Here is a 22,412-nt window from a genome sequence, read left to right on the forward strand (position 1 = left end):
CAGCCCTTGTGTGAAAATTATGTCAAGCAGAGATGAAGTACTGGCACTTTTCCTTGTTCCTCCCAGTGCACCTACATGAGAAGACGGTGCCCACAACAGAGAACTGGACAGTGGGGTAAAGCTTTGGAGGGGCACGGTCCCACAGCTCCTCTGGCATTAGACTTCTGCAGGAGAGTCTCCTGTACACAACAGTCCCATGTGAAAGAGGAAATGCTGGAGCTATACACATACTGACTGGCCAGCACATCTCCTGTTTCTTCTTTCCCAGCACTGGGAACATGCGAGGCACAACCTTACTTGGGGAAAGCATGAGGCAGGACCACACCCATCGTTCTCACAGTCCCTATGGGAGGCTTAACTAATTTTCTGGTCTGCTCTATCAAATAGCGAAACACCTCCTGACTGTGGTCTGCTTGTTTCAGTAATTAAGTTGTCTGATGGGGACTATGAGATAATTCATTAGTACTTAAAAAGGAAACAACGTCAGAAAGGGACCTGCTCTTAAGAGGGTGAACTGATACCCTGCTCATAACGCCAGCGTCACTCAGATCACACGATTTTTACTCCTAAAATCTATAGGCATATCCATTTTTGAAGAGAAAATAGGCAAAAGCAGTAACTGTTAATTAATTTTCTAAAGATGAAACTGTCTAATTCTGTCAGTGAATCCCTACCTTTCTGTGATGAGTTTATTGCAGATTATATAGAGTATCTGAAGTATTCCCACTCGTCCTCACCAACTCTAAAACATGCTTCTGTCCAAAAGATGGCAAGCGAATCAATTTAGGTGCCTTTCTCAGAAATGCTCCAGGAGACAGAGTTTCAGATTCATTCTTATTTTAATAAGATTGCTATTTTCTTTTAAAATAACACTTCTTATTTTTGAAACTCTTCAAAGTGCCAGTCATGTCTATCACTTGTCTGTCCCTGCTCAGAGCTTAATGCAAAAGTCTAGAAACTCTTTGTATGAAAATTTCATGCCTCCAGGTGCTCCATTGATTATTCATGAAGCTTTTGGAGCTGTCACCATGGGAGCCAATTGGCTACAACTTATTTAGCATATTAATGACCTATATGAGTTAGTGCACGAGGAGACATATCACGCCACCTGGAATGCAAGTGGCAAGCTGCTGCTGACTCAATCAGCTTTGCAATGGGAAATAAGAAATTGGAAACATTTTACAGAGAAACAGCAAAGCTCTTACATGTCCAAATGCATTCGCTCAAATTAGCATGCATGCCTTCAATAGCTTGTTTTCATAATATGTTCCTTTTATCCTCTGTGAGTTTGGCCTTATTACAAGCTCTTTCCTACTGCCAGAGCACATGCCCCTGAAAAGGTTTAATAGGTGAGTCATGTGGTTTGTTAGACATTACATCAGAATGATTTAATACACCAAGGGCAAGGCTGTATGTCAGGTCCAGCTGCTGTTACTGCCGTTACAGTTTGTGTAGCAGGTAAGTTGATGGTCTCCAGAAAGCAGCTAGATAATGATAACAATTAATTTTACGGCAGCAAGAGAGGGAGTTCAGCTGAGCTAAGCACCTTTTTTATTTTTCCCCACTCACTGCAGCGCTGTTACATGCGGTCAGCAGGTGAAGCGCTGCCTTAATGTTTTGGCAAAATTAAAATGTTAAAACCAAACAAGGAAATCACTGAGGGGGAGCTGGGAAGCAACAGTGTAAAGAAGCTCTGGCTAAAACAGAGGCAGCTCCATTAAATCTGCAGACAACTGGTTCACAGCATGCTGGGACAGGGCTGTGCTGGACTCTGTGCACAAAGTGCCTCCTCTCCCCTGGGCACATCAAGCGTGGCTGGGGAGGCAGCGACATTGCCTGGCACCAATAGAAGGACTGCCTGGTATTGAATGGCCAGGCTCTGCCTCTCCTGGCCACAACTGCTGTATATTACTCCCCAAGAGTACTGCCACAGTCACGGAGGCAACAGCTATGGGCCAGGGTCAGTCAGAATAGCACCATCAGACCTTTATGCATTTGAGACACCGAAGATACATCGCTAAAGATTTACTAAAATTGTTTGAGGCCACCTTTGTGAACGTAAGAATTTTGTTATACAGGGCACGACTTCAGCTGGCTGACAGGGATTTAGGGCTCTTATTCTTATTCTGGAGGACCCTGAGTCCCCGGGCGAGGGCAGGGTGATGAATGAGAGTGATATACATGCGTTGCTGTGAAAAACCAGTCTCAGCAAAAGTGGCAAAACACTTAAGCACATGCTCAACTTATTTTCACTTCCTTCATACTTTCTGAATATTTTCTCCGATCTGGTATATCGCTTGCTTGAAGATATTGCTTTATATTCACAGTTAATTTATTTAGTAATTAAAACAAGTAAAAAGTAAGGCTGTTGCTTGTGGGGATGTTTCACATGCCCACGTAATGTGTGTAACTTGCTAAGAAAATGCATGACCTAATACCCACATAGGTTCTTCCTTGTGACTCCAGCACAGTTATAATAATCATTTTTCCATGAAAGACCAGTACAGAGAACCACACGTTAAAGTACAACTACAGCTGGGAGACAAACAGGGGGAGGCAAATGCAGAGCTGTTCAGACTGATAAAAATACATATGGGGGAAAAACCCACCGCCCATTGTTCTCTTCTGCCCCAGCCGCGCTATTGCTGGCCAGACTAACAATACAGAGCACCCTGTCTCTCTTGCATTAATGTGTGCTGGACCCTTTCAGGAGAGGAACCTGTTTCACAGGACCCCCAAAGGGGAAAAGGGACCTAAATTCTTCCTCCCCCCATAAACTAGTAACTAAAGACTTTATTTGTAAACACCGGAAAGAAAAGCTTACTTCCAGAGATTTGTCAGATTTAGTTGGACATGTGTTTCCTAACCTTGGGAAATATCAGTTTTTCTATGATGATTTAAGTGAGCTTTATGTGATTAGTTCACACTTTGATATCTAACTTTTAGATGCCTATACTGGTCATAGGCATAGGTCCCTTTTAGGCACCTAATACAGGCTGAGATCTTGGATTTCAAATTTTACTTATCCAAAACTAGGCAACTACATACCTTTGCAGACAAAGTCACTGATTTATTGAGCACAGATGACCCTCAGAGAGGAAAAAATGTACACAGACACCATAAAGGCTCTTGGGCTCTCATGTATCTAAATTTTCCCGCAAACATCTTTGTGAAATGAGAGAGAGTTTATAATTAAAATCTCCCTTCTGGATTTTAAAGGTTTTATACCATTGTCCAGTATTCATTCCCAGCAGACTGGGTGTGTGCGGCCAGGCTGCCCGCAGGCGCGGCAGACCTGCTGTCCCTGTTGCCTTTGTGCACTGTGCTCTGCGGTCACACACATTGCATCCAAAACCACTGCAAAAACCTCAGTCATGGTAAACAAATTGCCCGTCTAATTGGCCACCATTTCTTCAGAACAATAGGGTTGCTAGCACAGCAAAAGAAGCTCAGGGGCAAAGAAGAGGCACAGCAACAACAAGAGCCCTCAATTCATCAGCCTCAGCCCTTTGTTTTACCAACTAACATCACCAGTACCCAGTCAAATGGGCAATATTGTCTGGGAATACTGGAAAACATCACTGCAACGATCAATTAGTGGCCCACCTAAAGATTGGCTGACAGAACTGAAGTGCAAAATTATTTGGGTATTAGAAGGCATATGGATTAGGAGTTTGAACTGATATAGTTATGCACATTTTGTAGTTGTTATAAATGAACCAGTGATGAATTATTTGGTGTTTTTAATTGCTGTTGTTTGAATTTATGTAAAGCCTGCATGTAATCATATTGTTGAATCCCCAGAACTGACTTTGTTCCAAGAGAATAAAAGCTTCTACTTTAAGACTTATTCAGACCTGAGGGGAGATGAGTTAAATTTATATATTAACCAAAGAAGAACCATTTTGTCTTTTTCTGGTGGTCTTTCATGCAGGGTTTAGTAATAGATAAAGGTACCATGTAGAATCAAACAGAGGCAATGTAATGACATAAGAACTTAAAATAACTGCATAAAATGGTCTATGATGGTACCGATAGCAGTATGGAGTTCAATATTGAAATATTAGCCTGGCAAATAACCCTTCATGCCCAAATAAATTCTGATTGCCTATTCACATCTTAGATTTACATGAGGCCTTCTTCATTATAAAATGAATAGCTGCTAATTTGTTGCATCTCTAAGTAAAGTTCCAGTAAATTATATTTAAAGGAGGGGAAAAAAAGGCCTTGTTATGAAACAGTCACCAGCTGGCCATACCACTGGAAGTGCTATTTTCTTCTCCTTTTTGAAATTCTAATTTTTTTGTAAGTAAGAATTCAACTCTGAGCTTGTAGTGATGCAAAGAAAGATATATGGATGCTGCACTCCCATATACATGGATTTGCATACTGAGGACTTTGGGTTGAGGCTGTCTACAGCAGAGATAGTCTTCCTGAATTTGTACAATATATTGCATACCAGGATCCTCATGGTGAATATTGTTGCAATATCACCATAAAAGTAAAAATTAAGATAAAAATGTTTAGAAATAAAATACCCTGAGACCAAATACTGCTCTGTGGTAAGGCCTTGTTGACTCTGAATGTTTTTCTCTTTAATTTTCTCTATCTAAATTTCCACATTATGACAGTGTACCTTGCTACCCGAGTCAACAGTACAGAGAGCTGTTGAAAGGGGCTGCCTGCTCCCCATCACCCTGTGCCTGCAGCATTCCTTGTCCTGCTCTTACACTGGGAAAGTGGGGTCCCACCCCTCCTTTGTGCCATTTCTGCTATCTGTAAGACAATTCAATTCACTAATTTAACAGAAAACAGTTCAATGCACAGCACCAGGAGAAAATTTTTCTGTGGCACTGAGCCATTCAGCTATCATTGAACTATCCCTTAGAAAACTCACCTTGGCACTGAAATAAAATCATCATGATCTTACCTCCTTAATCCTGTTTGAATATACTTCTGTCATGTTACCAAGTGATAGAGTTGCCACATGGTGTATGTTTGCTATCAAATATGATTGTTTATTTACTTGTCTAAGTATCTTCTGTTATCTCTGTTAGAGACACAAAGCAGTCTGCAGCTGCTAAAAAGCCTTGGATCTCAGTTGACTGTAGGGTTTCTTCAAGGTTCTATTGCCTGTACATTCTAGTAAATAGCTGGTCTGAGGCCCTGGAGATAGGGACCAGGGAAGCATCTAGACCTCAGACAAGCAAAGATGTTGAGAATAGAAGTGAACATGAGACTTGGATTCAGCTGAGGACACCAGCTACAAATGCTTAGCTCATTAGTCAAGAAGGCCACTTGTGCAGTCTGTAGTAGGTGTCCCATCTAGAAAAGCCTTGTTTTCAAAGGAGGTCTTTTAAGATTTTCCAGATGCAGATTTATGTCGTGACTTTTACTCCTTCACATGACTGACCTTCTTTGCAGTATGCGTCCTTCTTATATCATCCTACAGGTGCAGGAGAGATGGAGGGAAAGAGCTGCACCACTAGGAGACGAGAAATTTATGAAGACGCTATGTTAATAAAAGCTGTGTTGCAAGAAATGTGTTTTAACATTCAGCTGCGTCATTACAGGTGGCAATTTCTTGCCAGGCTAGTGTTAAAATGCATCTTGAGTAAAGGATCTCAAGAGGGCATGTGGTTATTTTCTAGGCAAAGGTTAATACAGAAGGTTGTAGGAGAAACAGGATGTTGACCTGAACAAGGTGGGCATGGTAGTGGAACCAAACAGCACTTTCATAAGCAAGATCAGAGGAAAGAAAGCTCTCCCCAGACTGTGCACCTAAGGAAGGCTGGTGGGGATATCTGTGGGAAGGGCAGGGTTAGAGCAGGGAGAGAAGACAGGAATTCCTGCTCTGCCTTGGGAATTTAGGTGATAACGAGGAAATGTCAGAAACAAGCTGAGAACCTGGACTGGTTAACAAGAATAGATAGGAATTTGTGAGTTGTAGGACTGAAGATAATAGTTGAAACTATGCAAGTGTCTAAGCTCACCCTTTGAAAGGGGGAGATGGAAGAGGGGAGCTTGCCAAGATCATCATTTATGTGAGCGGAAGTTTTATAGTTTGCAATTTTGCTGACAGTGATAGAAAGCCTTGTGTCAGCCTCACCATACTAGCCCTCTTCTGTAACGAGTTTATCACCCATACCAGGTTTATCACTATAATGAGTTTATCACCCTAATGAATTTATCACCTGCACTGTTTGGTCAAAGCATTCATAAAACCTGGTAAAGATACATCAAAGGGTATCAATTTAATCCTTTTAAAACAATCACACACATTCATCTTTAAAGGAAAATGCTAACATGTTCAAAACATCTTTTCCCTGAGGAACGTCTCTTGGCAATTATGGGAGGTGTCCTATCAACCTGCACTCCCCACCAATAACACCCAACACCTTAAGCAAGAGAAATAAAATGTCCTTCAAGATAAATAATAATACCAGACATTATAGCAGGTTTTCTGACAAAAAAGGGCAGAAACCTTAACTACCCAGTTTCTGCCTCTCTGCTCCTGGTCTGTGCCAGTCCCATTTCATTCAGTGGTCTCAGTGGTGCTGTCAAATAGCTTAACTGATCATTGTCCACCTTTGAGACAATATCTTGAGCACAGCCAAGCCACTAATAATAAGTTCTGATGACCTTGTGCTAGAAGCCTGACATCATGTTGTCTGTGACAGCAGATGATGTTTGTTTGATGCACCCTGGCTGAGGTGCATGTCCCCATTCCATGGCATTCATCTCTGCCCAGCTGGGCATCGTGGATACCTTTGCACAGCTAAAGCAGCATGAAGACTTAATACAGGTGGCAATGTTGCCTAATGCATCAAGTCTTGAGAGCTGCTCTTAAGGCCATTACAGCTTGCAATAGTCAATCTTTCTTTTACTACCTACTTGTATTTGTTAGGGTTTTGGAAGCTTTATAGACACAGGTGGCCAAATTCATCTGTTGTGTAACTCCCTGGATCCTAATTTGGCCCACAAACTTGTGTACATTAAAATTTCTCAGCTGAACTTCTTTTGCTGAAGCTATTTTTACCTATAAATACTGAACATAAAAATAAAGCTAGTTCATCATTTCATCTACTATATCCTCCCCAGTGCCATTTTTCTGAAAACAGAGAGTTTCAGCAATGCACTTCCTTTATAAGATGAAGAACAATTAAAAGGCAACACAATGTTCTTTTATAATTTTTATTGCTTAGCTAAAATCTAAATTGCACTGGCAACTGATTTTTCTGTTTCAAAGACGTACATAGTCATAAATAATTCTATAAAAAAGCAATCCATTCATAATATTAAATATAACTATATGAATGTACATGCCAGCCTTCTTGGTCTGGTTTGTGGGCTAGGTGCTAAAAAATAACGGATCTGGTTTTGGTTGTTCTAGGGCTGTATTTGACCCAGGAATTAACATCCAACTGTCCTCAGTTGTAAGCTTTTATTACAAGGTCTGTGGTGCCACCCAAAATTGCTTGCTAGCTTTATCAAGGACACTATGTTTTTCACATCTTTATATTCTATCACTTTTAATGAAGAACAGTGCACTATAGGTGCAATTTTGTAGAGGAAATTTGCACAAACCCTTTAAAATACTTGGGAATTGCCCAGCATGCAAGAATTCAGAGTAAATAGGTTACCCAAATAGCTATTTTGTAATTTGGGGCCCCCAATATGCAATCATTTACATCTCACCAATCTATCACCGATTTTCAGCTGGCATTTTCTCTGCAAGTAATAACCTGCAAGTGATGTTTACAGCAGATAAAAACAGCTGAAAAAAAGTGAAAGGAGGGGCAAAAATGAAAAGAATAGTTGGTAAAAATGAGAGAGAATAGTATAATTACTTGTATTTCCACAGTATCATGTCTTCACAGAATTCAAGCTGTGCATAATAGCTTTAGCACAAGGGCAAAACAGAGAAGTCCCTAGGAAAAGCGATGCAGATAGTATTTTTTTAACCTTCCTGGGGAGCCTTACTCCAAGAAGATTTAAAGCTTTTTAATCTTCAGCAGAACGTGTTGGCTGGAAAGTAGTGCATTTCAAAATGAAAATGCATTAATTAATGTCTCTTGGAAGAGGACAATCTGAAATATCTTTCTCTGTGGGAGTAACTTGCAAGCTGATTATGTGGGCTGATAGATATTCCATTGGAGAACATTCAGGGAATGTTAAGGTTGTACAGTTAAGTACACGGAAGTTAGGAAATGCCACATTACACGATTCATGTGCATCCTTAATTCTGCCTCTGGTGTGTATGTGGTATAATATATTCATTACATATAATCTCCCAGACACTGCTATAAATATACACTGATCTTAGATTTTACACACATCAGAGCATGCATTAAGTACTGTGTACAACTCTCTGCCATAGTCTATTAAAACCTTGTATAAGAAAACTACATAATAAAATTTGTCTTGAGCAACTAGTGCAGATTAAATATTATATTTATGATATAACAAATGAAAAGCATTTGTTTCGATAAATTATCCTGTAAGCTCAAAAGACTGCATGCTACATGGGTGCATGCAAATTGCCCATGTCGTTAGCTTTTTCATTTCCTGCAAATCTCAGGAGGGCTGGTTGTGTTTCTGCTTCAAAAGACACAGCACAGGTACTGCAGCAGACTGAAGCTTTGGCCATCCCCACATCAAGCAGGAAAAATAATGGGAAGAGGTCCCTATGTCCCCTCATGGGCAGTCAGCCCACCATGTTTTTCTCCCTGATGCAACAGGGTTTCGTTAATTTGATGAGTGCAAGAGAAAGTTACTGGTTCAACGTGACCAAAGTCAGAGCAAGGGATGCTTTGAAGAACTCCCAACAGCAGGGCATTTGCACACATATGCTACATGACATTGGAAATGAAGGAGTAAAAGGAGATTGTGAAGTTTAAATGGTATTTGTAATGAAAACAAAGCACATAATTAGTAAGGTTAAGGATCAGAGAATACAGAGAGAATTGAGGTTTTACAAAACCCTCAAAATTTATAAAAACAATGTTTTTTTCCATTTAATTGACTCAGAATGCAATGAAAGCATGTTTCTCTAATTAAATAAATGTCTTGTGGTATGCAGAAATAAATACCAATGATTCTTAAATCATGGCCTTTGAGTCTGGACAGAATAGGTTTTTTATTTGGATTTTAAGGGATTTTTTTTAACATTGCTTTTATTTTAGCTGGTACTTCACTTTGTTCTGCTCTTCATCTGCCTCTCCATTCAAATTAAGGTCTAGGTGATTTTATTCCAAAATTAATCCTGTCCTGCCCTTTTTCTTGCTGGCACAATGAAGGATCAATTCTTTCCTCCATCTCTACTTGTTCTACTCTCTCTCAGAAAGCAGCCCTCCTCCATAGCTGGAGATCCCAGTGGTGGCTGTACCTGCTCACCCCTCTCCTCTCCAGCTGGCTGCTGTAAGGAACTTCCCAGGGAAAGGAGGGAGTGGACCTGTGTTCTCACACTGTCTCTGCCAGAGCAATGTTGGTTCATGAAAGTGGAAATGCCTCTCTTTGTTGAGTCCTTGCTGCCAATTCTTACTCCATGAGCTGGGCAAATGCTGCACGTGCTCTAGGTCTGGTGACTTTCCTCAGTCAAAGCTGAAAACTGATGAAGATCTGGCCTGTCTCTTGACAAACTGAGCCTAGCCACAGCAAGATGCACACTCCTCACAAAATAAAAAAGAAACACAAAACAACAACCAAACACATGACAGAGGTCTCAAGAGCTGATGAGATTTATCAGTACTGTCCTCACTAGTCTCCTGCTTTTATCATGAGTTTTTTCCTTTCAGATGTTTTGCTTCCTCCTAGTACCAGGGAAAAAAAAAAAAAAAAAAAAAAAGCTTCTTCAAAATAATCTCCTATATAGTGTCCTTTTTTTCTGTTTTTTAATACCTTTATTCTCAAAGTGATTTCTGGACAAGTATGCGGTCCCTCTAGTTGAATGATCAGTTGCTTGTTTGGCATAACCTCTTCTGTGTGAATCTGCTATTATTTCACCTTCTAGACACTACAGAGAAGCCCAACAGAGTCTTATGTGTTTAAGGAAAGATGGTTGTACTCAACAGATTCAATAAGTTTTATCCCAAGATGCAATAGTATTTTCCTTTGCAGGACTTGCCAGCTCTGTGATCAGTGCAGGAATACAATGGGAATCACTGCCTTCTCATCCTTCTACAGAAGAGCTAGAAACACTTTTAATTTATCCTGAAGAATATCTTTGTATTCAGAGTACATAAGTGCAATACTGGCAGGGTCTGCTTTCATCATTGAATGGGACTTCCAATAAACACAGGCTGCTGTGTAATGCACATGGAACCCAGAAAGGTGCTCTAAAATTGGTCCATTTGACACATCACTATCGCCAAACACCATAAACACTCACTGCACCTTCACTTCAAAAGAATAAGATTTAGAGTCGACTGACGGTAGAAGTCTGGAGGATTTTAGTAATGCCTTTTGCCTGCACCCTTTGCGTAGCACCATGTGGGATGTCATTCATTTCATCATCTGCAGTGGAGATGTCTGAATCTACACTTCAGCCCCATCTCTCTCTGTAGTCAGTGGAGGGAGGTAAGTGCTTGCAGGGTGTGATTCATCTCTGAGCAACTGTAAAGTAGAAAGATTCACACCTGACTGATCATCTCACACAGTTACACAGCATAGAAAAATTGGGTCAGGTACAAGTCACTAGTTTTCACAGAATTTAAACAACTGCTACAGTAATAGCTAAATAAGAAATAGTGAAATTCAAGCTCCAAGTTACCAGAAATGTCACTTTAACCTCTGCTTAGAATCTAATTGAGTTCAACTCAGACTTCTCCTTTGTTTGTATACTCATGTTCTTGGAGATTTTAATTGCTCACTGGTTGATATTGTTCCAGTTTACATAAAAAAACATGCTTGAGGACTAGATATACTGCAATGTAGGACAGAGAAAATTTTTTTTATCTTTATAGCAGCATATCAGAACCAAAGATCTGCATAATTTTCAGTACATACATTGAGAATACATATTTTAACACAGATAAAAAAAATCAAATATATCAAATGAATTTTAAGGAAGGCTAATAAAACATAGGAAAGAAAGGAATTTTCTTTAAGGTAAAACTTTGCTGACTTAATTGTGTTCACAGACATCATTTGGATTTTCTTTGCCCTTTCAGTTCTCATACATACGTTAAGTATCCATTAAAATGCTTGCTGCCAGTAATGACCTTCTATCCCAGTGGTGGATTTCTTCATAGATTCATCCTCCATATATATCATAAAAGGTCTGTTTGTAGTAACTCACTCTATAGTCTTTTGTTGCACTTATAGGATACTCTTTTAGGTCAACAGAGCAAGAGAAAAAAAAAATATCTACAATACTTTCAATTTATTAATTTAATACTTAAATGTTAACTTTAATGGATTATTGTTTATCAGTTCCTTTTCCCTTTGATGGGGAAACTTCTTTATCTTAAAATACACTATCTTATTGCCCTCACTTCTCTCGCATTCTTTATTCATGATTAAATGTAGGTTTTCCTCAGGATCCAGAAAACCAAGTATTGTTTCCATCCCACCCACAGAATATACAAGTCATTGTATTTTTTATTATTAATTTAAAAAACAGAGATACTGCTCTTCAAACATGCCTGAAGAGCAATTGTAACAAAGAGACTCCATTCTTTTAATAGTAAATGTTTTTTAATTTTAATAGTAAATGTTAGAGTTGACATCTAATGGAAGCTAGAAAAAAACAACTTAGAAAGACCTAGTAGACAAAGCTAATTTAAAAAAATTACAACAAAACTATAATGTGACAGTTTCAGAATTTGTGCCAAAAATATAGTGTATTTGTCTAATATTTTAATACTTTATCATAGTAGAAGAAATGGCTGAAGAAGAAGCTGTGCAATGATTATTATTGCAAACCTTGACCAATTTCCACCCCAAGCTGCTACTCTAAACTCAAATCAAAACTCCTTTGGGGCCTTTGGCTTTGCTGAGTTCTGATAGAATTTAGATACTGACTGGGAGGATCCAGACCTGTTAGCATAGCAAACCACACACTGGGCACACTTGTTGCCAAAGAAAAAAGCAATATGGTAGGCTTTTTAATGTTTAATTCACATCAGAAATGCTGACCTTTTTTGCTGTTTCTTTGTTGTTTCTTGATGACAAGTAAGGTGCACACAGACACACACAGGGCGGACTTAAATAGCACTAGATATATTTAGATCTGCTGGGGTGGGGTAAGCCAAAACCAACACTAAAACTCTTGCCTGAGTTTCTACGTATTTTGGATAACCTTTCATGAATTTGAAGTGTCTTTTCAGTGATTCCAAGATATTTCTCTTTTTCAGCATGCTGTCTCAGTCTCAGTCTCGTATTCTCCAAACATTAATAAAAAAATGCTCCTCCTGATAAAATTTCTATAGATGGTCATTCTCCATTATGATTTAAGCCTCGTTTCTAAGTATTCCACACCTGTTAAAAGCTTACCTTTATTAAATGGTTCCTCATGCCAGAGGTGGCACCTTGTACAGGCCTCCTGGCACCTGGTGGGAGAAAATCCACCTCTTGCTCCTGAGCTTTCATTAATTGGACTGGTGAAAGAATTTTTTGCAGTATGTGACAATTTCTGGAAGACTGAGAAAAATGACAAATGTATAAGGGCCCTCCAGTATTATGATACAATCAAAAAGGTGTAACTAAGGAAAACAGAGGTTGTGGTCAATTTTAGTTTGCTTTACAAAAAGCTTAAGCAGAACCTCTGAAGTATAGTAGCTTCTAAAATAGTTATTCTGTGGTGTTCTAGGCTTAAATGGTTCATAATATAAAAACACAAAAAACCTGTTTACTTTGAAAAAAGAAAGCCTTTGAAGAGTTTTATGACCAGTTCTAGCACAGAAATAATGAGGGATGAAGAGGTGATATTTGACATTTTAATAGCCTGCATTGTGACAACTGTGGCGTTGGGAGGGGAGGGCAAGGTAGTATATGCACTCAATTCCTGATCTGGTTTGGTTTTGTCTTTTTCATTAGTTCCTCTGCGATTCTTTTGGCACTGGGTGCTTTGCAGACTGGCGATGGTGAATCTCCCTTGCCACTGGTTAACAATATAGGGTTTTGGGCCCGTTCACCTGGGAGGAGGACGGATCAGGTCCTATATGTCACTCAATGCCTTTTGATATTTCAGTACTTAGCATTTGCTCTAGTTTCCTCCTTTAGGAAGTTACATGATTTTGATATTCACTTAGTGTCACACTCTAAATAGGCTATTTATAATCAGTATAAGTTTGTTACACGTAACAAAATCTGAGCTTTAGATTCTCAGTGGAAAAAGAATGAAGAACTGATTTCATATTTTTTTCAGTCTTGTTCTCAATATACATGTTGATCTGTCACTAACAATATGTATGGCTGGATCTGAAAACAATTGTTCATGCATTATCTTTTGATTCATCTTGTAACTTCCAAGAGTTATATTTTTTATATGTTATGACCTTGATTCTCACTCAAGATATACTTGCTGCTGAAGGATGTGGAGACTGCCAGGAAATGAGGCAAATCTCTCTAATTCTCATGCTGCCATGTTCTGCCCATTGTCAACGCCATAAATTACTAAAGTGATTTAGGGATTGTCCTAGATTTTGCTATTTTATTTCTACGGGATCTGCTCTGTTATATTGTACCCCCATCACATTGCCTCATCTTCTGGTGAGAGACAAAGACAGCTGATGTAGAGTCTCGTTGACTAACTTAATCCAATGCATATATTCTTAATTTTTATGAGTTTTCAGCTGAAAATTTTGCAGTGGTTTGTGCCAGTCAGTTGAAAGGAAATCTAACTCTACATTCCTTTTTCCTTTCCTTCTAATATATTATTCATTATGTCACCAAGAAGAAAATTTTCTGAAGTTAAGAGCACAGCACAACTTGTGGAGATTAACTTGTACCAGCTTAAATCCTATGGCATGTGTACCAGGAGAGCCTTGGTAACTGCCTGGTGGACAGGTACCTCCTGAGCTCAGCACTGGAGTCACCTCACCAATGAAGGAATTCAGGCACTCAAATCTATATCCAATTTGAGTCTATCTCCATAAGCCTCAGTCATACTACTGACAATACTGATATTACCTCAGATGTACATTTCCAGCTCTTTTCACTCTCCCTGTACATGTAACCATGTATTTCTGAAAATTAACATTTTACAAAGAAATATGAAACAACAAAGAAGTATGAACAAGGTTCTGTATGTCTGCAGTTCCTTACAGAATAACTTACTGGTAAAGGATGTGTGTGTCAAAAACTTCTGTATAAACATTTTTATCTCTTGTTAAAAGAATAAGTCTCAGAAGGAAGTGAGAACTAGAAAGAAGTAATGCATCTATTTTCTTTCCATCTTTTTTTCTCCCCATTTTCCCCATGAAAGATTTTTTCTAAACGGTTTTCTTTCTAATGATAATATCCTTTCTTCAAGGCTTTTAGCACATCCCCATCTTAAGCTGATGAAGTCAGTCAGAACTGATTTGCTTAAAGTCAGAGATACTGTTTTTGAACTAGCGCCACCGTCTATTTATAAAGTGATGTGGAAAATGTCACGATAACCTTAAAGACATTTTTTCCCTCTCAAATATCTGTAGGATGATTAAATAGGACCTACTTTGTGAAAGTGGTCAGAAAGTAATGTTTCCTCTCACGATTAACTTTTCAAGGCCTCTCTCTGTTTTCTCACAGAAAGATACATTGGCATTCCCTTCATCTGGGCTGCAGATATATACATTTTTTCCTTTGAATAGGAAAACTGCAGAGAAGCAACACAAGTGTTAAATTCCTTAAGGATCTCCTCCTGCAAATAGAAAGGTGCCCACTGTCCCTGAAATAGTTTGTATAGAGAGAATGTTGCCTCAGTGGATCATATCTGCAGACAAATGATATATGTTCATAGATTAAGGATTATACACGCACATTTTGTGTTGGTTTCACAGGGTCAGGCCATGAAGGAGAATTCATTCTCTTCAGCTCTGTAAGGGTGCTAAAAAGGAGTGCAGGGGAAGAGTTGTATGGCATTCTAAAGCTGGCATTTTGCCTTTTAAAGGAAGATAAGCAATAATGAACCTCTGGACTAGTTAGACTTCTCTGCCAGATAAATTATTATAGACACTGAATCTTACTAAAAACGACTCTGGCAAGGACTATCAGGAGATTGTAGTCCAGTTTTCCAAGGGAGAAGATCAGTGATGGAAGACACTATGTATAAGTCAGGTATAAACTTAGTAATGTGATCGCATCATGTGTAGGTAAGAGGAAATTGACTTATATATGTATAAGCATGAGTCCCAGAACAGGAAAAGGTCATGAAGACCATTCAGGTCTATCATATTTCCCCTAGGACTCCTGAGATCAGGGAGTGATCCTGCTGCGAGGACTGATTCTAATCAAAGAGCAAAGGAAAGAAAAGTTTTCATCAAACAACTCCTTCTACTGAGGACTGCTCCAAACACAAACAACACCACCAACTGTCACTTCCCAGTGCTCATCAGTTCATCACAACGTAGGAAGAAGAAAGAAATTAAAAAAAGACAGAGGACCTTGATGACACCTGCCAAATAAGATTTTTCATAATTGTTATTGTATTTTATTTGTTATTTATTATTATATTTTACTGGAATAGTTGTAAGAGTTGTAAGAGTTCCAGTTGGGCTCAGACCTCAGTGTGCTGCAGGCTAATGCAACATAAAATTGTTGAGGACTGCTTGAAGATCTCGCCTGTCTGAATGAGTTGTTGCTGGACTCTGACTTAGATGGTAATGTTTTTATGTGCTCTTGGTCTTCCACCAGTTCAATGCACAAAAGTTTTGCATATGGCAAGAAAAGAAATAATAAAGTCAGGCAATCATATTCTAAACAAATAGGGAAATTCAGAAAAAAGTCAGAAGAGAAAGGAAAACAGAGAAGTGAGTTGCCAAATATCACAATGTCAGGGCTAGAAGTAAAAATCCCCTACCCTTCTCTGTGAATCGATTCAGAGCATTGCCAGAGTCCTGTGCAGATAAAGCAGAAAGTTCCATGTAATACACATTTTTCTCTCCTTTTATATATGCGTTATTAAAATCACCTAGGCCTAGGTGCACTGGTTTGTAAGGGCTCATCTGTCATTGGCACATAAAGCTAATACAGTAGTTCAAGAAAGACTACACACAAAAAGATAAATGAAGGTGGCATACAGTGTTCAGCATTACATCTTTCCTGTTTGAGAAGTACAGAGGCCCATTAGGCTCCAACTAAAACCTCTTAAGAGCAGTAAAAATTTGTTTTAATTAAAAGCTTGAAATCCAAGCCAATAAAAGGATGTGTGTAGAAACTGAAAAGAACAAGGACAACATTCATCTATGGTGCAACTTCATTGAAACCCAAAGAAATATACTGAATGTAAATTGGACCCAAAACATTTGTATATTGAAACATTTGGCTTCTTTTATTTTTTCAAGAAAAAAGCATTCAGTGAGTTGTAAAACAGTTGTTATTTTAACAAGACTGAGCAGTAGCTTTCCCTTGCTACTCTGCAGTTCTACTCAGAGTTTCTCAAAATCTTCAAAGAGATCCATTAGGTGCTTTTACAACCTCTTTGTTCTCTTATGGGAAAATAATTATGGTACAATTTCTTCTCATTCAGATTTTAAATCCTGATTAAAGACATGCAATCTGGCCTTCAAATAAAATATATACTTTTGTGCATCACATTCATCTTCCTAAATTACAGCAAATTGTCCAATTTTTATTTTGTGGACTGTGTAGTTACAGCAATCAGCTTACCTGCTCTTCACCTCAGCATATGCTATAGCACCCTAAGTGATGAATGTCATTTTAATCAAAAGGCTTGGAGAAATCTTCTGATCTAATAGAACGGTTCATCTTAGGAAACATGTTGCCTCAAGAAAGCAGTAAGAATTCAGAGACTTTCTTTTAGGACTTCTCCAAATCAGGTTTTAGTTGGGGGGAAAAAAATAAAAGAAGGAAAAAAAAGGGTTGACATTTTTTCGACCAAGAGAAAGTGAAAAAACTTCAAACTAGATTAAAGTTGAGATTGTAACTTTGATTATGTTTTCTTCATGATGACATGAACTGTCAAAAATACCAATGCTGCCCCCATAAAAAAAAAAAAAAAAAAAGGAAGTTGAAGTTAAGATCTATGACCATTCATTTCTGACCCCACAGAAGGACGTTTGGATACAAATCAATGCAATTAAGAAAAAATCAGAATTAGATAATAATTAGTACATTTCTTGTAATATGGGCTTTCTCAGACCTCAGTTCTGAAGGCCGGAGAGGAAAAGGGGAGTGCAGTGGAAGAGCCTCCAGCCCTTACTGTCTGAACATCTGGGAATGGAGCTGTGCCATACTGAATGAAGAGTTTATTTATATAGAAAGGTAAACTCCAAGAAAGTAAAAAACAAAGAACAAAGGATTTTGAGAGTATACTGAAGGATAAAGAGTCTGAGAGTATGTTGTAGCGTGGGAGGTAAACCCAATTAAATGAGTGATTAAAATCATGATCTGGCAAAGCTGGCCCAGTATACAGAAGGAAGTGAAATACTGTCATAATAAACTCCTCTGAAAACTTTGGAGAATCCACGTTGTGGGTAGAAGTCACAGACTCTTCCAGCCATGCAGTCTTGATGTGTTTTCCTCTTTCTTGCCTTTAAAATGACTAAGTTAAATGTAACAAACTATTCTAAAGCAAGGTGGAGGTTGCAATATGAAACACTGAGGACCATATTTTTTGCTGACACAATCTCACTGAAACCAGTTGAATTATACCAACAGATTTTGGCTCTGAAAGTCAGGAAATGCCAAAGTTAGGTTGAACATAGGGCATTGTGACAGTATTTTTGCAATACAAAAAGAACACTTGTTTTCATTCTCAAACAGCTTGAGTAAGCTGTTCAGGAATTTGAAAGGGTTCACTCATCAGTACTTCCAGCTCCCAAGATAGCCAGGGAATATTTCATGATAATGCAAAAGTCATCAGTGTGCATGTACTTAAGTGAGTGCAACATTAAAGGATGAAAATAGATTTATACTGTTTAAGAAGAATGCACTGACAAAATAATCTCTGGGTTTTCTACAGGCATATACATATGTACTCATCAATATCTGTCTCCAGCTAATTCATATCTCCATTTCATGAACTGGTGTCATTGCCTTTAAGTCAGTAACCTTAAGCTCAGGGGCTTCCAGCTCCATGGAAATCCACATGTTGTAGCTATATAAAAGATGTCCTTGTAATAACAGCTTTTTAGAAACAGAAAACTGCTAGAAATATAAAAATAATTACAACAGATTTTTAGGGGTTTAGGCAGTGTCCACTGGTATTTGAAAACCAGTACAAGCGTTACTTCCTCCTGTTGTTTCCAATTCCTTTCTTTGTTTCTGATATTTGGAGATATCTTTTTTTCCTCACGACCATCCCTGAGAATAAATATCCTCCATAAAAGCTACTGAGGCCTTCTAAAGCAACAAGGTTTTTGCTGTCGATGCATTCAGTTGTTACTGTATATAATAGTTTGTCTTGAAGTATGTCCATCCTGCTATCCAAAACCATGCCTGTGCTCATAGCTAAGGTGGCCATAAGCAAAAAACTTTCAGTACCAGAACTATATAGATGTAGCATAAGCCTCTTGAACTTGTTCTGTCAAAGGGATCATGAAACCAAAATCTGAAGCAGAAATGCACATTTTCAGACATAGGCTCCTGACGTGCTGTGCACTTTGCCTACACCCAGGAAAAGATGCTCCATGCCCCAAGAACATGCAAAGGATACAGGCAGGAGAAAACCTGGATTCTAACAAAAAGCACTCCACTGAGATACTGAAAAGAAAGGAACGAGAACTTCTTCCTCACCATAGTGTGAGTGAACACTATGAATGTGTGTGAAAGTCATTATCTTTCTGCTGAGGATGAAAAGTAGGATGGAAACTGACTGTGAAGGACACTGAAGCTCAGGCAGTTGCCTATGATTTATGTGATAAAGGTGACGTGGCAGGAGGCTTTACGTCTAGGGTTTGTGCAGAACTGTCTCTTCATTCCATTTTAAGATGAGCTGTGCTTTGTGTCTGTGGGGAAAAAAGAAATCCAGGTCTCATATCATGTTTATATTGCCCTTCCTTATTCTAGCTGGTTTTATTCATTTCTTATGCTAGCTGCAAATCTTTCATAAAACCTATCACAAAGAATATTAGAATTTGCCTGGAAAGCACAACCCCAAGAATTTCCATTGTTAATTAAAATATCATCTTTCTAGCAATTAATTAAACAATTTCTATTGAGAATGCAGAGGAAGAGCAGATCTCATGTGACTAGGGAGACATCGTTTTATAACAGCAGTTTAAACTACCTAGGGCAAATTCAGGTGAGCTGCTCAGTGAAGAACCCTTGTTTTTTTAGTATTGCAGGTAAAACTCTTGTCCTCAGTGAAAATTGTCATTTATAAGGATGTGTCAAGACCTTCTTTATGATTTCTCCTTAGAATTTTTCCCCAGTCTAGTGTGAAATCAGTTTTCTTCATTCATGATCATCCCTGCTGTTATCCTTTCATCTATGTGAGCCTGAACATAATTAGAATAGATTCATTCATGTCATTTAATAATCCAAGTAATTTAATTGTATTCCCACTTGAATTTCTTTTTATTTAGAATTTTTATTTACAGCAGCTATCTAGTAGTATCTGTTTCTCATCTTTGTTCTATTGATACATGGGCATCTAGTGCCAACAGATACTATTATATCTCTATAAAATACCCCATGGAAGTAAGCAGTAGTTAGCTGTAGTAATAAAAATACAGGTCTTTTCAAAACCACAATAATGTGGCATCATTGTCTGTGTTAGTTGGCCAGGAAAAATCTTCCCCTTTTTTTATAATCTTGACTCCTTAACAATCTGTGTAATTAAGGGAATCAGTATTAATAATTAGTAGTTAACATTCCAAAATTCACAAAATTCATACATCTGAATCTAAACCAAAAATATATTCCTCATCAACTGGGAGTTTTCAGCTCCAAATAATAGTTTGGTTGTCTCTGAAGATCGGAACCACTTTTGTTCTTTTTTCTGTGACTCATAACCCCAGTTGGTGTTTGGCAGAAAATGGGCCCCAACCTCTCCTTTTATGGCTGTATACAGGTCCTCTCCTTGGTAGTCCGCTTAGTTTGATGGTATTGTTGTGGGTTGGGAACTTGGACAACTACTTTGGATGTTCATCCCTAAACTATCTTTGCTTATATTTTCTTGTTCCTCCTGACAGTTGGTTTAGCATTTTTTAACTAATTATGATTTTAATTCATTGTTCATATCAATTTTTTTTTTGAAATTAGTTTAATATTCTCAAAGCAAAATGAGATAGCAGTAACAGAATGAAAGAAAAAACATATTTGTCTCAATATTGATGTATTTTCCTCTGCAATCAAAACTTCAACTGGCAGTTTAAGTCAGCAGTCTAAGAATTTGATTTTGCTACAAAATTCCTTGGGTTCAGAGCCTTGAAAAAAAAACCAACCTCAAACCAAAACCACCAGGATTTCTATTCCCACAAGTTCTTCCCATGGGAAGGCTAGTAAGAGTTCTGCCTGCAGAGAACCAAATAAAAGCTAGCAATTCACAAGTCATTACTTGGGAGACCTGTGGAAGTCTTGGGGAGTACTTATAGCAACAGATTCCTAACATTTTAAAGGCTATTCTACCAGAGCTTCTTATAAAGGCAAAAGAGAGAAACAGAGGTGTACACGTTAAATTTAACAAGGTATCTTTTGGTTTCCTCCATAGTCAAAGAGGGGAGAGAAGCCACTATTGAGGTGCTTCTGGGCAAAACTTACCTCAGTTGTTTGGAATCATTCTTTGGAGGAGTCTTTCCCATTCACAACATAGAAAATCTTGGACAACCAGACTTCTTCTATAATTAAACTTATATGGTGAGAATGCCCACAGTTTGCTCCTCCCTATTCTTTTTAATGGGCTTTCATTTTTATAAAAACATAATTTTTGCTCAGATGCTCTGAATTATGATTTAAAGGCCAAGGGAAGACACCCAGGAATTCCTTTGGTTTGAATTTCACTACACATTGGAATCCATATGTATAAATATTTTTATTCTATTCTGTGTTTGTAATCGGTAACAGAAAATCCCGGTTATAATAACTGTAAGTCCTGATTCTTAACTAGTTTTCAGTGTCTTAAGTCAGAAGAAATTTTTCCCCCTAAATTTAATAAAGCTTCACTGGTGCTGAGCCAGTATTAATTATATCAAAAACAAATTAGTGGTCTGTCAAAGTAATAGAGATAAAATTATCTCCTTTTTTTTTTTTTCCAATGGACAAACCAGATGGCCCAAAAAAATTTCTGTCAGGGTCTCTGTTAGTCACTGAGAATAACCGTATTACTGATATTTTGTCAAAACATGCAGTTTAAGATGTCTCCTAGGAATAGTTGATGAATTGTGATTGAACTGTTCGTTTCACTCTTGAAGGACAGCATTTATAACTGCTTTTTAACATCACTTTATCATAATTGTATCATATTATCACATTCATCACATTTTATGATAATTTTTCAGTCACTGTTTTGCATGTGCAGTTAATGTTTTGAGCCCAAGTCACAGTTCACATAGCTCCCAGTGGTCTCCAAAAGGTTTCAGTGTGGAAGCCTGGAACATGCCAAGGTCCCTTCTGAACCGAGGCCAGAATCTGGTCAGAGTGGCAGATGGACATCCACACCAGGGGCCTTGCTTTTTTCTGGGACAGATTAGAGCATGGGGAGACAAGGTGGATATCCTCTTGGGTTTAATCCTGAGATGGATTAGGGGTTGGAAAGAGTCCATACCTAGAGGAAAGGGCTTGGGAGACCCTTTAATATCCTATGTTATTTAATAGAGCTGGACAAAATATGTTCCCAACTATGGCATTATCTATAATGCCTCAAAATTAGAAAAAAAAAAAAAAAAGGCATGTGAATGGATAGTTTGAAAAAATAAACCAGATCAAATGGAAAGTTTTGTTATCCTTTATCATTAATTAAAAATATATATATAATTTTATCTATTTGATTGTTTATTTCTTTTAGAACAATGATAAAACTAGACACAGTATGTAATTTTGAATTGAAACTTTTTATTTTAATGTGTACTATTTAAACAATTTACAAGCTTTGTTTACAAAATTTGGATTTGCAAGTATTAAAACTGCAAAATTTTGTTTTCAGTCAGTACACTAAAGTGACTTTCTCCAGCAGAAAAACATACCAACAAAAATTCCCAATTTCACAGAAGTGCCAGAAGGAGCTATCAGCTAAGAAAAGGTACCAGACAAGAAAGTGCCCACCTCTTGATGCCTTTCCAGGTTCCTGGAAGACAGCAGTCACTGTA

Source organism: Strix uralensis, chromosome 3 (genome assembly GCF_047716275.1).
Source record: "Strix uralensis isolate ZFMK-TIS-50842 chromosome 3, bStrUra1, whole genome shotgun sequence".
In the NCBI taxonomy this organism is placed as follows: domain Eukaryota; kingdom Metazoa; phylum Chordata; class Aves; order Strigiformes; family Strigidae; genus Strix; species Strix uralensis.